Consider the following 13,960-nt stretch of genomic DNA (forward strand, 5'->3'; position numbering starts at 1 on the left):
TGCATCTGTTGAATTCACTGTATAATTTTTATCCTTTATTTTGTTAAGGTAGCTCATTATGTAGATTGATTTGTGAATGCTGAATCATTCTTACATCCCTGGAATAAATTTCAGTTGATCATGATGTATGATCCTTTTAATTTATTGTGTAATTCTGCTTGCTAATGTTTTGTTCATTATTTTTGCATCTATGTCCACCCAGGATATTGGTCTGTAATTTTCCTTTCTTGTGATGCCCTTGTCCTGTTTTGGTATCACGGTAATGCTGGCCTCATAAAATGAGTTTACAAGTATTTCCTTTTCTTCTATTTTTTTGTAAGAGTTTGAAAAGAATCGGTATGTATTCTTATGAATTCTTTTTTGAATTGTTCCTAGAATTCAACAGTGAAGTTGTGTGGTCCTGGATGTTTGTTTGTTATGAGGTTTTAAATTGCTGATTAAATATCCTTACTGGTACAGATTTTCTAGTCCTTTATGACTCAGTCTTAGATATATTTCTAGAAATATATGCATTTTTCAGGTTGTCAAATCAACTGATACATAATAATTTAAAGGATCTCTTACGATCCTTTGTATTTGGTGGTATGAAAAGTAATATCTACTATTTAATTTCTGATTTAATTTATCAATGGTTGAATTCTTTATCTCTTTGTGAGTCTACTAAAGTTTTGTCAGTTTTATTTATCTTGTCAAATAATCAGCTCTTGCTTTTCTTGGTCTTTTCTATTGCTCTTTTAGTCTCTAGTTTTTTGTTTTTGTTTTTTTTTTCTCATCTTTGATGGTTCTTTCCTTCTACTAACTTTGGGATTTGCTTTGTCTACTTTTTCTAGCTCCTTGAGGTGTAAAGTTAGGTTGCTTATTTAATATTTTTCTTCTTTCTTTAAGTAGGCATTTATTTCTAGAAACCTCCCTCATAGAACTGCTTTCACTGCATAAGTTTTCATTTTCATTTCTATCAAGATTTTTATTTTGCCTTTGATTTCTTTGTTGACTCATTGGTGTTCAGTGGCATGCTGTTTTATCTCCATATATTTTTTAATTTTCCAGATTTATTCTTGAAATTATTTCTAGTTTCATACTGTTATTGTTATAAAACATTCTTTATATGATTTCACTCTTAAATGTATTAAGATGTGGTCTGTGGCTTACCATTTGATCCATCCTGGAGAATGTTCCATGCACTCTTGAGAAGAATTTGTATTTTGTTGCTGTTTGATGAAATGTTCTGTGTATATCTGTTCAGTTCAGTTCAGTTCAGTCGCTCAGTCATGTCCGACCCTTTGTGACCCCATGAATCACAGCACGCCAGGCCTCCCTGACCATCACCAATTCTGGGAGTTCACCCAGACTCACGTCCATCGAGTCAGTGATGCCATCCAGCCATCTCATCCTCTGTTGTCCCCTTCTCCTCCTGTCCCCAATCCCTCCCAGCATCAGACTCTTTTCCAATGAGTCAACTCTTTGCATGAGGTGGCCAAAGTACTGGAGTTTCAGCTTCAGCATCAGTCCTTCCAATGAACATCCAGGACTGATCTCCTTTAGGATGGACTGGTTGGATCTCCTTGCAGTCCAAGGGACTCTCAAGAGTCTTCTCCAACACCACAATTCAAAAGCGTCAATTCTTGGGCACTCAGATTTCTTCACAGTCGAACTCTCACATCCATACATGACCACTGGAAAAACCATAGCTTTGACTAGATGGACCTGTGTTGGCAAAATAATATCTCTGCTTTTGAATATGCTATCTAGGTTGGTCATAACTTTCCTTCCAAGGAGTAAGCGTCTTTTAATTTCATGGCTGCAATCACTATCTGCAGTGATTTTGGAGCCCCCAAAATTAAAGTCTGACACTGTTTCCACTGTTTCCCCACCTATTTCCCATGAAATGATGGGACCAGATGCCATGATCTTCGTTTTCTGAATGTTGAGCCTAAGCCAACTTTTCCACTCTCCTCTTTCACTTTCATCAAGAGACTTTTTAGTTCCTCTTAACTTTCTGCCATAGGGTAGTGTCATCTGCATATCTGAGGTTATTGATATTTCTCCTGGAAATCTTGATTCCAGCTTGTGCTTCTTCCAGCCCAGCGTTTCTCATGATGTACTCTGCATATAAATTAAATAAGCAGGGTGACAATATACAGCCTTAACATACTCCTTTTCCCATTTGGAACCAGTCTGTTGTTGCATGTCCAGTTCTAATTGTTGCTTCCCGACCTGCATACACGTTTCTCAAGAGGCAGGTCAGATGGTATGGTATTCCCATCTCTTTTAGAATTTTCCACAGTTTATTGTGATCCACACAGCCAAAGGTTTTGGCATAGTCAATAAAGCAGAAATAGATGTTTTTCTGGAACTCTCTTGCTTTTTTGATGATACAGCAGATGTTGGCAATTGATCTCTTGTTCCTCTGCCTTGCCTTTTCTTTCTAAAACCAGCTTGAACATCTGGAAGTTCACGGTTCATGTATTGCTGAAGCCTGGCTTGGAGAATTTTGACCATTACTTCACTAGTGTGTGAGATGAGTGCAATTGTGTGGTAGTTTGAGCGTTCTTTGGCACTTCCTTTCTTTGGAATTGGAATGAAAATGGTTAAGCCCATTTAATTACTATATCATTTAATTTGTTTCCTTATTGCATATCTGACTGAATAATCTAGCCATAGATGTAAGTAGGGTATCAAAGTCCCATGTTATTACTATAGTGCTGTCTCTTTTTCCTTTTAGATCTGTTGCTGCTGCTGCTGCTGCTAAGTCACTTCAGTCGTGTCTGACTCTGTGTGACCCCAGAGACTGCAGCCCACCAGGCTCCCCTGGGAATTCTCCAGGCAAGAACACTGGAGTGGGTTGCCATTTCCTTCTCCAATGCATGAAAGTGAAAAGTGAAAGTGAAGTTGCTCAGTAGTGTCTGACTCTTCACAACCCCATGAACTGCAGCCCACCAGGCTCCTCCATCCATGGGATTTTCCAGGAGTACTGGAATGGGGTGCCATCGCCTTCTTAGATCTGTTACTATCTGCTTTTTATATATAGACACTCTCATGTTGGGTTCCAGAGAAGGAAATGGAGGATTCTGGTGGGCTGCTATCTATGGGGACACACAGAGTCGGACATGACTGAAGCAAGTTAGCAGCAGCAGCAACAGCATGTTGGGTTCACAGGGCTTCCTAGGTGGCTCAGTGATAAAATATCTGCTTGCCAATGCAGGGATGCCAGAGTCATGCGTTCAGTCCCTAGGTCAGGAAGATCTTCTGGAGGAAGCAATGGCAGCCCACTCCATTATTCTTGCCTGGATAATCCTAATGACAGAGGAGGCTGGCAGGCTATAGTCCATGGGGTAACAAAGAGTCATATCTGATTTAAAGACTGACCATGCACATATGTTGTGGGTATAAACATTTACAAATGTTATGTCATCTTACCAGATGAACCCTTTTATCATGCAATGCCTTCCTTTGTCTCTTACTATAATCCTTGTTATCAAGTATATTTTGTCTAAGTATAGTTACCCAACTTTCTTTTGGTTTCCTTTTGCATGTAATAACTTTCTCTACTACCACACCTTAAGTTTGTATATTTTTTCGTCTGAAGTGTGTCTCCCATAAGCCACATATAGATGGGTCTTAATTTTTCTTTCATCCACTACTTTTACTATATATTTACCATGAGATTTATACTTTCATATGTTTTCCTGTTACTAATTCGTGTCATGTTTCTTTAGCTTTTGCTTGTCTGGAAAAATCTTCATCAACCAGACTCTCAGGTAAAAGCTTTTAAGAATGCAAATATATACAGTCCTGTGGGACTGCAAGTATAAGCCCCACTGACCCCCATAGTCAGGGGATCTGGAAGTGTCCTTTGGGCAGCAGTCACAAAAATCAGGACTCCAGGTAAGTGTATAAACTTCTTGCTGAATGCTCTTGGTTAGATGTAGAAAGGCAGAGGGAGAGTGCAAAGATCGCCTTCCTGGCCTGTGTTCCCCGAGAACACCTCTGTGGCCTCTAGATGGGTACCAAACCTGATGCCTGCCCCAAAGGCCAAAATTCAAAGACTAACATGTTAGCATTTTTTTCACAGAAAGACTGGATATGTGCTTGAATCTTTTGTTTGTGCAGTGCCCTGAGGCTGGTGATCTGCCAAGAATTGTGTCTCCATTTATTATAGTCCTGTAGACAAGCCCCCTGGCCAATAGAGCTAGGCAATCAAGGGGTATTCTCTGGGTGGCAACAATAAAAACTATGGTAGCAGATATAAAAACTAGGCATCAGACACACATGGGAGCTCCCTTCCAAAATAAACTGATGTTCTGAAGCACAGTGAAAACACAGTGCAAATATAGGGCCCACCCTCCCAGTCTTAGAAAAGGCTTACAGTCAGCCCTTAGATGTGTGTTTCATCAGAAACCAGCCCCTCAGGCTGCAGCTATACTTATAAACTACTAGATCTCTTTTACAGAAAGACTGGGCTTCTGGGTGTGTTGCCTTTTGTTGTACCTTCAGGGTGATAGTTGTTTAAAAACTCTTTATCCATTGGTTACAGTCCTATGGACTCCTTGAGCATAAGCTCCTCTAGCCATCAAAGTCAGGTGGTGTAGAGGTATCCCCTGGAAGCAGGCATGGCCATCTGGGCAACAAAGAAGTTTATAAGCTTCTTTCTGGAAGATGCTGGCAAGCTGGAAAGAGGCAATGGGAGAATGCAAAGATTGCATTCACTGTCCTCCATTCCCTGAGAGTATCTCTGCAGACCCCTATTAGTACATGCCAATTCTCAGGCTAATGTTTCTGGACACAGAAAGACTGGGTTTGTTTCAGTTTGCTATCTGTGAATTGCTCTGAGAGTAGCAGTCTGTCAAGAACTGAATCTGATTGCTCCAGTTCCACAGGAGACCAGAACACAAGTCTTCCTGGCTTCTGGAGGCAAGTGATTTAGGGGTGCTCCTTTTAGGGCAGCCATGAAAAGGAGGTCAGTTCAGTTCACTTCAGTCACTCAGTCATGCCCAACTCTTTGCAACCCCATGGACTGCAGCATGACAGGTTTCCTTGTCTTTCACCAACTCCTGGAAGTTGCTCAAACTCATGTCCATCATGTCAGTGATGCCATCCAATCATTTCATCCTCTGTCATCCCTTTCTCCTACTGCCCTCAATCTTTCCCAGCATCAGGGTCTTTTCCAGTGAGTCGCTTCAGGTGGCCAAAATATTGGAGCTTCAGCATCAGTCCTTCCAATGAATATTCAGTATTGGTTTCCTTTTGGATGGACTGGTTGTATCTCCTTGCAGTTCAAAGGACTCTCAAGAGTCTTCTCCAACACCACAGTTCAAAAGCATCCACTCTTCAGCACTCAGCTTTCTTTATGGTCCAACTCTCACATCCATACATGACTACTGGAAAAGCCATAGCTTTGACTAGATGGACCTTTGTTGGCAAAGTAATGTCTCTGCTTTTTAATTTTCCATCTAGGTTGGTCATAGCTTTCCTTCCAAGCAGCAAGCATTTTTTTTTAAATTTCATGGCTGCAGTCACCATCTGCAGTGATTTTGGAGGCCCCCCCCCCCAAATAAAGTCTCTCACTGCTTCCATTGTTTCCCCATCTATTTGCCATGAAATGATGGGACCAGGTGCCATGATCTTTGTTTTTTGAATGTTGAGTTTTAATAAAAGCAGGTCACTGTACCTTAAAAAACAGGCACAAGATGTATGTAGATGCTTCCCTCCAGCAGATGCTCTATAATGAGGCAGGAGGTGGTACGTATATGTGCTAAGTAAGTGTTCAGTCACTCAGTTTTGTCTGACTCTTTGTGACCCTATGGATGGATGGTAGCCTGTCAGATTCCTCTGTCCATGGGATTTTCCCAGCAAGAATATACTGCAGTGGTTTCCCATTTACTTTTCCAGGAATACATACTTAGAGCCATGAAAAGGAAAAATAGAGAGAGAGATATAAAGAAAAAGAGAAAGGAAAATAAAGAGAAAAAGAAAGAAAAGAAACTAAGAGAATGGGAAAGAGGAGGAAAAAAAAACAACATGATATTAGCTGGCTTCAGCAAGACAGAGGGAGAGAAGGAAGGTGGCACCCTTCAGCCTCTGTCCACAGATAGCATCTCAGTAGCCCACTCCTCCTCCTCCTTAATGCTTTAAGATTAGGAAATACGTCTCACATTCGCATAAAATCTGGACAGCTTCCAATGAGCTGCTTCTTCACTGAGCCCTAGAGAAAATGGGCCTGTGTGCCAGTCCTTTAGGAGCCATTCCTCAGTTTGCCATGGCCCTTCTGATCTCCAGCATGAGTCCCATTGTTTTCAAAGATAGATATGTTGGGAACTTGGATTTATCTCAGGTATCAGTTTTAATTTTATTTTATTTTTAAACTTTACATAATTGTATTAGTTTTGCCAAATATCAAAATGAATCCACCACAGGTATACATGTGCTCCCCATCCTGAACCCTCCTCCCTCCTCCCTCCCCATACCATCCCTCTGCGTCGTCCCAGTGCACTAGCCCCAAGCATTCAGTATTGTGCATTGAACCTGGACTGGCATCTCGTTTCATACATGATATTTTACATGTTTCAATGCCATTCTCCCAAATCTTCCCACCCTCTCCCTCTCCCACAGAGTCCATAAGACTGTTCCATACATCAGTGTTTCTTTTGCTGTCTCGTACACAGGGTTATTGTTATCATCTTTCTAAATTCCATATATATGCGTTAGTATACTATATTGGTGTTTTTCCTTCTGGCTTACTTCACTCTGTATAATAGGCTCCAGTTTCATCCAATGTCTGGTGTCCAAACACTTTTCTCCCCTGGGAGAAGCTCCAGGTTTTGAGTTACTTCTCAACTGTGGGTCACTGTGCTGGGAGGTGAAATTTATGGCAAGATTGTTTCTCAGCCTTTCCTACACTCTTTCCTACACTCTTTAGTTGCCCTATATGAATGAGTTCCTTTGCCAGTTTTTAGTTTAATTTTGTTTGTTTCAAAGAAAATTTTCCCATGTATAGCTGTAAGTTCAGTATCTCCAAGGAAGGAGGTGAGGTTAGGAACTTAGCCATCAGGTGTCACCATCTTGAACCAAAACTCCCTAAACGCACTGTTAAAATTATTCTCTACCCTTCAATGTCTTCTCTGTTTCCGCACTTATATCAGCTTCCTATCTTCCACATCATCCTTCAAGCTCTATATCAAGTCATAACTTCTCTTAAAACCATCCTAAGATGCACGGGCCCATTTTTAGTGCACATTTTAACCTCTACTATAGCCCTTGCTATAAACTGCATTGTATTATAATTTCTAGTGCAGGTGACAATTTCTCATTGACTTGTGAGCCCTTATGAGACAGGAATACTTTTTGTCAGATTTAATTTTCCCCAGGGTCACTCTACATAAGCTTGATGGCATGTGCCTAAAGCATCCAATTCTCTTTGTTTTCTTCTTGAAGATAGAAGTCAAGGTTATTATTTCTGTTTTTAGGATGCACTTATATTTTTCATTACATGAGAAGTCTTAAAGGGAAATAATTTAGTAATCAAAATAAATAATCTGACACTTAGACAGTCTTCAGCCCATAGAGCATCTTGAAAAATGGACAATTTTTTTGATGCCCTAACTTAAAGAAGGTCCTAATCATGATAATTTATGTTGTGGTGTATGTGTGCATGTGTGTGTATCCAAATACCATGAGACTTTGTATTTTCTGGCTTCATGCATGTTTTTCAAGGTTTCAGAATCCATTAACCAGAGCTTATTTAGCTTTGCCTGATATGATAGCTTTTACTGTGTGAGTATGTGGGAATTTTTTTTTTTTTTTAACAGAAGCCAAGTGTGCCCTTTGGATGAATTGATTTCCTCAATCTCATGGTGAAATATTGCATTTCAGTTGTCAGTTTTGATTTATTGTTTCTTTAAACATTAAATCTTCCTTTGCATTTTTATTGGTTTCATTAAAAATGTTCTGTTCATCTTTTTCATGGCCACCTCCATAAAGCAAGTAAGGCTTCTGTGAGGGAGACTTGGGGGACACACAGAGACCCCTCTTTTCTGCAAAGTCTTCCTGGTTCATGACCTTCTGCTGGCTGCATGTTCCAAAGATCAGCAAACAACCCCCCAAAAAACTCTGCCTGCTTTTGCTTAGGAATTTATAAAATCATGTACTAAATCTTATGACTTTGGTGTGTAATGAAACACAGAGCATATGTCAGAAGACTGGTGTCCAAGCAGTAGTGGGCTTGAATGCTTTATCCTGCTAGCAAATGTGTTACATGAGATTTGACCCTTAAATTGAGCACTGGGAGAGATAAATAGGGTAATCAAAAGGACTCCCGTACAGTCCCAGGAACCTGGAGCCATCTGGTCAAGACAAAAATAAATCAGTAATGCTACTGGAAATGGTCTCCAGAGACCTTTGAGGATTGGTTTAGCATTGCTGTCTCTCAAATTGTGAAGCGGAGAAAACTGACAGCAAAGATCAGGAAACCAACTCTAATTAACACACACACAGCAAAGGGCTCAGAAATCCTTTCAGACTGAAATGTCTTGCACCGGAGGGACTAAAATTCAGACAATTATTCAAAGTCCCCTAGCTTGGTAAAGACATAAATAAAAGCATATATTGATTATAGGATAAGCCTGTGATGTTCTACAGAAAAACAAACAAAACAGCAAAAACAGAAACCTCATTTAATCAGAATTTAACAAAGCAGAGTTTTTGGCTGTGCAGCATCACTTTGCTGCCTTCAATTAAGAAAACCAGTGCCTCTCTCATCTCTTTAAGAAATCTCTTTCTTCAACTTTTTTCATACATGGCAAAGTGAGAAATTAACAAAATCATGTGAGATGATTAAGCAGAGCCATTTTTCTTCTATGTATAATCTTTTGAAACTTAGTCAAAATCATTTTACTTGTGTATGCATGTGTGTTGTCACGAAGTCGTGTCCAACTCTTTGTGACCTCATGGACTGCAGCCCACCAGGCTCCTCTGTTCATGTGATTTCCCAGGCAAGAATACTGGAGTTGGGTTGTCATTTACTTCTCCAAGGGGTCTTCCAGACCCAGGGATTGAGCTCACATCTCCTCCATTGAAGGATTCTTTATCACTAAGCCATCAGGAAAGTACCTTACTTGTACCTATTTTGAAAATACATGGCTTTTAAAGTTTTTAGTTGATTTTTAGTTGAAATATAGTTGATTTAAAATGTATTAGTTTCAGGTGTACAGCTAGGTGATCCAGTTATGCATATATACTCATAGATATTCTTTTTTAGAGTTTTTTCAGTATAGATTATTACAAAATAGTGAATATAGTTCCCAGTGCTAAATAGTAGATCCTTGTTGATTATCTATTGCATATATAGTAGTATGAATATTTTTATTCCGAACTCCCTAATTTGTCACTCCCCCACTTTGCCTTTGGCAGCATAAGTTTGTTTGCTATGTCTCTGAGTCTGTTTTGTAAATAAGTTCATTCACATAATTTTTTAGATTCCACATAAAAGCAATATCATATAATATTTGTGTTTTTCTGTCTGACTCACTTCAAATAGCAGAAAGGATTTAAGGAAACAATCCCATTTACTGTATCAAAACGAATGAAAATACATGTTAAAGCCATTTTAAGCTACACTGATTCAAATCCCCCAAAGATAACATACTAGAAATATAAATTAACAAAAAAAAGGTATAAATATTGGTCTGATTTATTTTTGGAGAACTTTTAAAATCATCCCAGATATATTTCCTTTTACATCACATGAAACATTTTGCCTAGCTTTTGCATTTGGGGACAGTTTTTTAGGATCATTTAATGGTCAAAGAGCCCAGTCTGCTCCAATCTCACACTGCCATGCTGGTCTGTATCCTGTCTGCGGTTGTGCAGCAGGCCTCTCATCCACCACAGTGTTCTCTTGTATTCAGCTCATGCCTAAGTGCTGAGTGCTCACTCCCACAAACTGCTCCACTTAGAAATGTCTGAGTTGCAGGAGAGTGTGAAAGAAGGTGTCTGCCTGTCCCCAGAGCCTAGGTTCTGGAGGGGAACCAGACATGAAGATAAGTAAGAAAATTCTGGAGAGTACTGCCAGTGAAATTAACGATACATGATCTGGCTGGGTAAGTAGAAGCATACGTCTTTCATTTGGTCCCATCACATTCAACACTGTGACTCAGTTTTCTCTCCTGTAAAATGAGAATTATGATGGTATTCAACTTGTAGATTTGTTTTGATGCTTAAATGAGTTAAGGCAAATAAAGCAGCTATGGATAGTGACCAGCCCTTTTTTAGCATCCAGGAAACAAACAACTATCATACTCGGCATTATTCCACATATCTTGTCTGTGGTGATTATTATGTAGTTCCCTTAAGAATGAACTCTAGGGGGCGGTCCCAAGATGGTGGAGGAATAGGATGGAGAGACTACTTTCTCCCCTACAAATTAATCAAAATATCATTTGAATGCTGAGCAACTTACACAGAAATATTTCTGAATGCTGGTGGAGGACACCAGGCACCCAGAAAGGCAGCCCATTCTCTTCAAAATGAGGTAGGACAAAATATAAAAGACCAAAAGAGAGACTAAAGAGTTAGGGATGAGACCCATCCTGGGGAGGGAGTCGTGAAGGAGAAGTTTCCAAACAGTAGGAAACCCTCTCACAGGTAGGTCTGTGGGGAGTTTTGGAATCTCAGAAGGCAACATAACCAGGAGGAAAACAAAAAACCCCATAGAATATATGCCTAACTGCAACTGCCAGTAGAGATGTAGCCCATAAGCCTGCATTCACCACCACTGAGTGGGGGCTGGACAGGGAGGCGTGGGCGGCATCATCAGTCCTTACGGTAAGGACCGGGCCTGAATGTCCTGAGGCCAATCTGAGGGAGATAACGTGAGATAGAAACCCAAACTGTGGGATTGCCAGAGAGGAAAAAAATAGAAAGAGGGAGAACTTCCCCGAGAAAGGCTCTAACTCACAGCCTGGCCCTCTCACAGAACACAGGATTGAGAGAATACCAAAAGAGAGCTAGCCAGCTGCGTACAGGCCCCTCTCCCGCTCCAGAGGCAGAGAGGCGGGCAAGCGACAGCTAGAGCCAGAAGGCAAGGGGCTCCTCTAATCTTGGCCCCAGGGACTGGCATCCTCCACCAAACTGTGAGCAGGCTCCCAGTTGCTAGCCACTTCTTCCTGGGATCCTGGACAGTTGACATCTGCCAGGAGGGTCACAGCCCGAGATCAGCTCCCCAGAGGAGACACAGAGCACACCTGAGACGGTGCTCTTGCTCAAGCGGCTGGAACCAGGAAGGTGATTAAGATGCAAGGCCCTCGGGGACTGTGCACTCACAAAGCACCTGGTCGCCTGAGTTTCTCGGACCTGGAAAGGGCACAAAGCACATGCCCAACTGAGTCTGTCCCCTTGTGGAGTACCCAAGAAACTGAACCTGAGTGGCTTAGACCTGGGAAGTGCACTAAATGCAGGGCCCGGTTTGGACAGTGCCCTGCAGAGCAACCTGGAGCCTGAGCAGTGTAGACCCAGAAAGTAGATGCCACCATTAGCTAGGGCAAACCCAGTGTGATCCATACACTGTGAGGACTCCCCACACATGCCAGTGATATTTGTTTACAGTGTTTCTCCCTCCCCACAACACACTAAACTGCTGCTGCTACTGCCAAGTCACGTCAGTCATGTCTGACTCTGTGTGACCCCATAGACAGCAGCCCACCAGGCTGCCGTCCCTGGGATTCTCCAGGCAAGAATACTGGAGTGGGTTGCCATTTCTTTCTCCAGTGCATGAAAGTGAAAAGTGAAAGTGAAGTCGTTCAGTCGTGTCCGACTCTTCACGACCCCATGGACTGTAGCCCACCAGGCTCCTCCGTCCATGGGAACTTCCAAGGCAAGAGCACTGGAGTAGGTTGCCATTGCCTTCTCCAACACACTGAACAAGTGAGCCTAAATAAGTGACCACCTTCGCCCCCTTGTGCCAGAGCAGAAATTAGACAGCGAAGAGACTTGCAAACAGAGGAAGCCAAAATAAACACAGAAGAGGGAACTGCTCTGGATGTGACAGGTGCGACAGATTAAAACCCTGTAGTTAACACTAACTAAGCATTGGAGGGGGCTTATAAAACTTGAGAACAAGTACAAGCTGGAACAAGGAACTATCTGAAACTGAACTGACCCCACACTGCCCACAACAGCTCCAGAGAAATTCCTAGATATATTTTATTATCACTTTTTATTTTTTTTTAATTTAAGTTCTTTATTAGTCCTTTAATTTTCATTTTTATAACCTACTATTACCTTGAAAAAATACCTTACATTAAAGCAAATTTCATATATATATTTTATAATTTTTGTGATTGATTTTGTTTTATATTTTTAATATTGAATTTTTGAGAGTCTAACCTCTACTCTAGATTTTTAATCTTTGCTCTTTGATATTTGTTATCAGTTTTGTACCTTTAAGAATCAAATTTTCAGTATTCATTTTCACTTAGGGGTGTGATTACTGGCTTGATTGCTCTCTCCCCTTTTGACTCTCCTTTTTCTCCCCCAGATCACCTCTATCTCCTCCCTCCCCCTTCTCTTTTCTACTTAACTCTGTGAATCTCTCTGGGTGTTCTGGGCTGTGGAGAACACTTAGGGAACTAATTACTGGCTGGATTGGTCTCTCCCCTATTGACTCCCCAATCTTATCCTCCTGGTCACCTCTATCTCCCTCCTCCCTCTTCTCTTCTCCATGCAACTCTTTGAACCTCTCTCTGTGTCCCTCACTGTGGAGAACTGTTTCACCATTAACCTAGATGTTTTATCATCTGTGCTGTATGGATGGAGAAGTCCCGAGGCTACTGTGAGAATAAGACTAAAAGCCAGAGGCAGGAGGCTTAACTCCAAAACTTGAGAACATCAGAGAACTCCTGACTGCAGGGAACATTAATAGACAAGAGCTCATCCAAAAGTCTCCATACCTACACTGAAACCAAGCTCCACTCAAGAGCCAACAAGTTCCAGAGCAAAACATACCACGCTAATTCTGCAGTAAAGCAGGAACACAGCCTTGAGCATTAAAAGACAGGCTGTCCAAAGCCATAGCAAGCCCATAGACACCCCAAAACCCACTACAGGACACTTCATCACACTACAGACAGAAAAGATCCAGCTCCACCCACCAGAACACAGACATAAGCTCCCCTAGCCAGGAAACCTTGACAAGCTATTAATCCAACCCTACCCACAGGGAGCAGGCTTCACAATAAAGAGGAACCACAACCTTCCAGCCTACAGAAAGGGCACCCCCAAATACAGCAACCTAAACAAAATGAAAAGGCAGAGAAATGTTCAGCAGGTAAAGGAACATGATAAATGCTCACCAAACTAAACAAAAGAGGAGGAGATAAGGAGTCTACCTGAAAAAAAAAAAATCCAGAATAATGATATTAAAGATGATCCAAAATCTTGAAAACAAAATGGAGTTACAGATAAATAGATTAGAGACAGGATTGATAAGATGCAAGAAATGTTTAACAAGGATCTAGAAGAAATAAAGAGTCAATCAATAATGAATAATGTAATAACTGAGATCAAAAGCACTCTGAAGGAAACCAACAGTAGAATAATTGAGGCAGAAATTGAATAAGTGAGGTGGAGGATAGAATGGTGGAAATAAATGAAGCAGAAAGGAAACAAGAAAAAATAATTCAAATAATTATTTATTATTCAAATAAATAAGAACAACCTCAGCGACCTCTTGGACAATGTTAAACACCCCAACATTCGAATCATAGGAGTCCCAGAAGAAGAAGACAAAAAGAAAGGCCATGAGAAAATACTTGAGGAGATAATAGCTGAAAACATTCCTAAAATGGGGAAGGAAATAGCCACTCAAGTCCAAGAAACCCAGAGAGTCCCAAACAGGATAAACACAAGGCAAAACATCCCAAGACACATATTAATCAAATTAATGAATATCAAAAATAAAGAGCAAATA

The sequence above is a fragment of the Bos mutus genome, chromosome 24 (assembly GCF_027580195.1).
Source record: "Bos mutus isolate GX-2022 chromosome 24, NWIPB_WYAK_1.1, whole genome shotgun sequence".
Classification (NCBI taxonomy): Eukaryota; Metazoa; Chordata; class Mammalia; order Artiodactyla; family Bovidae; genus Bos; species Bos mutus.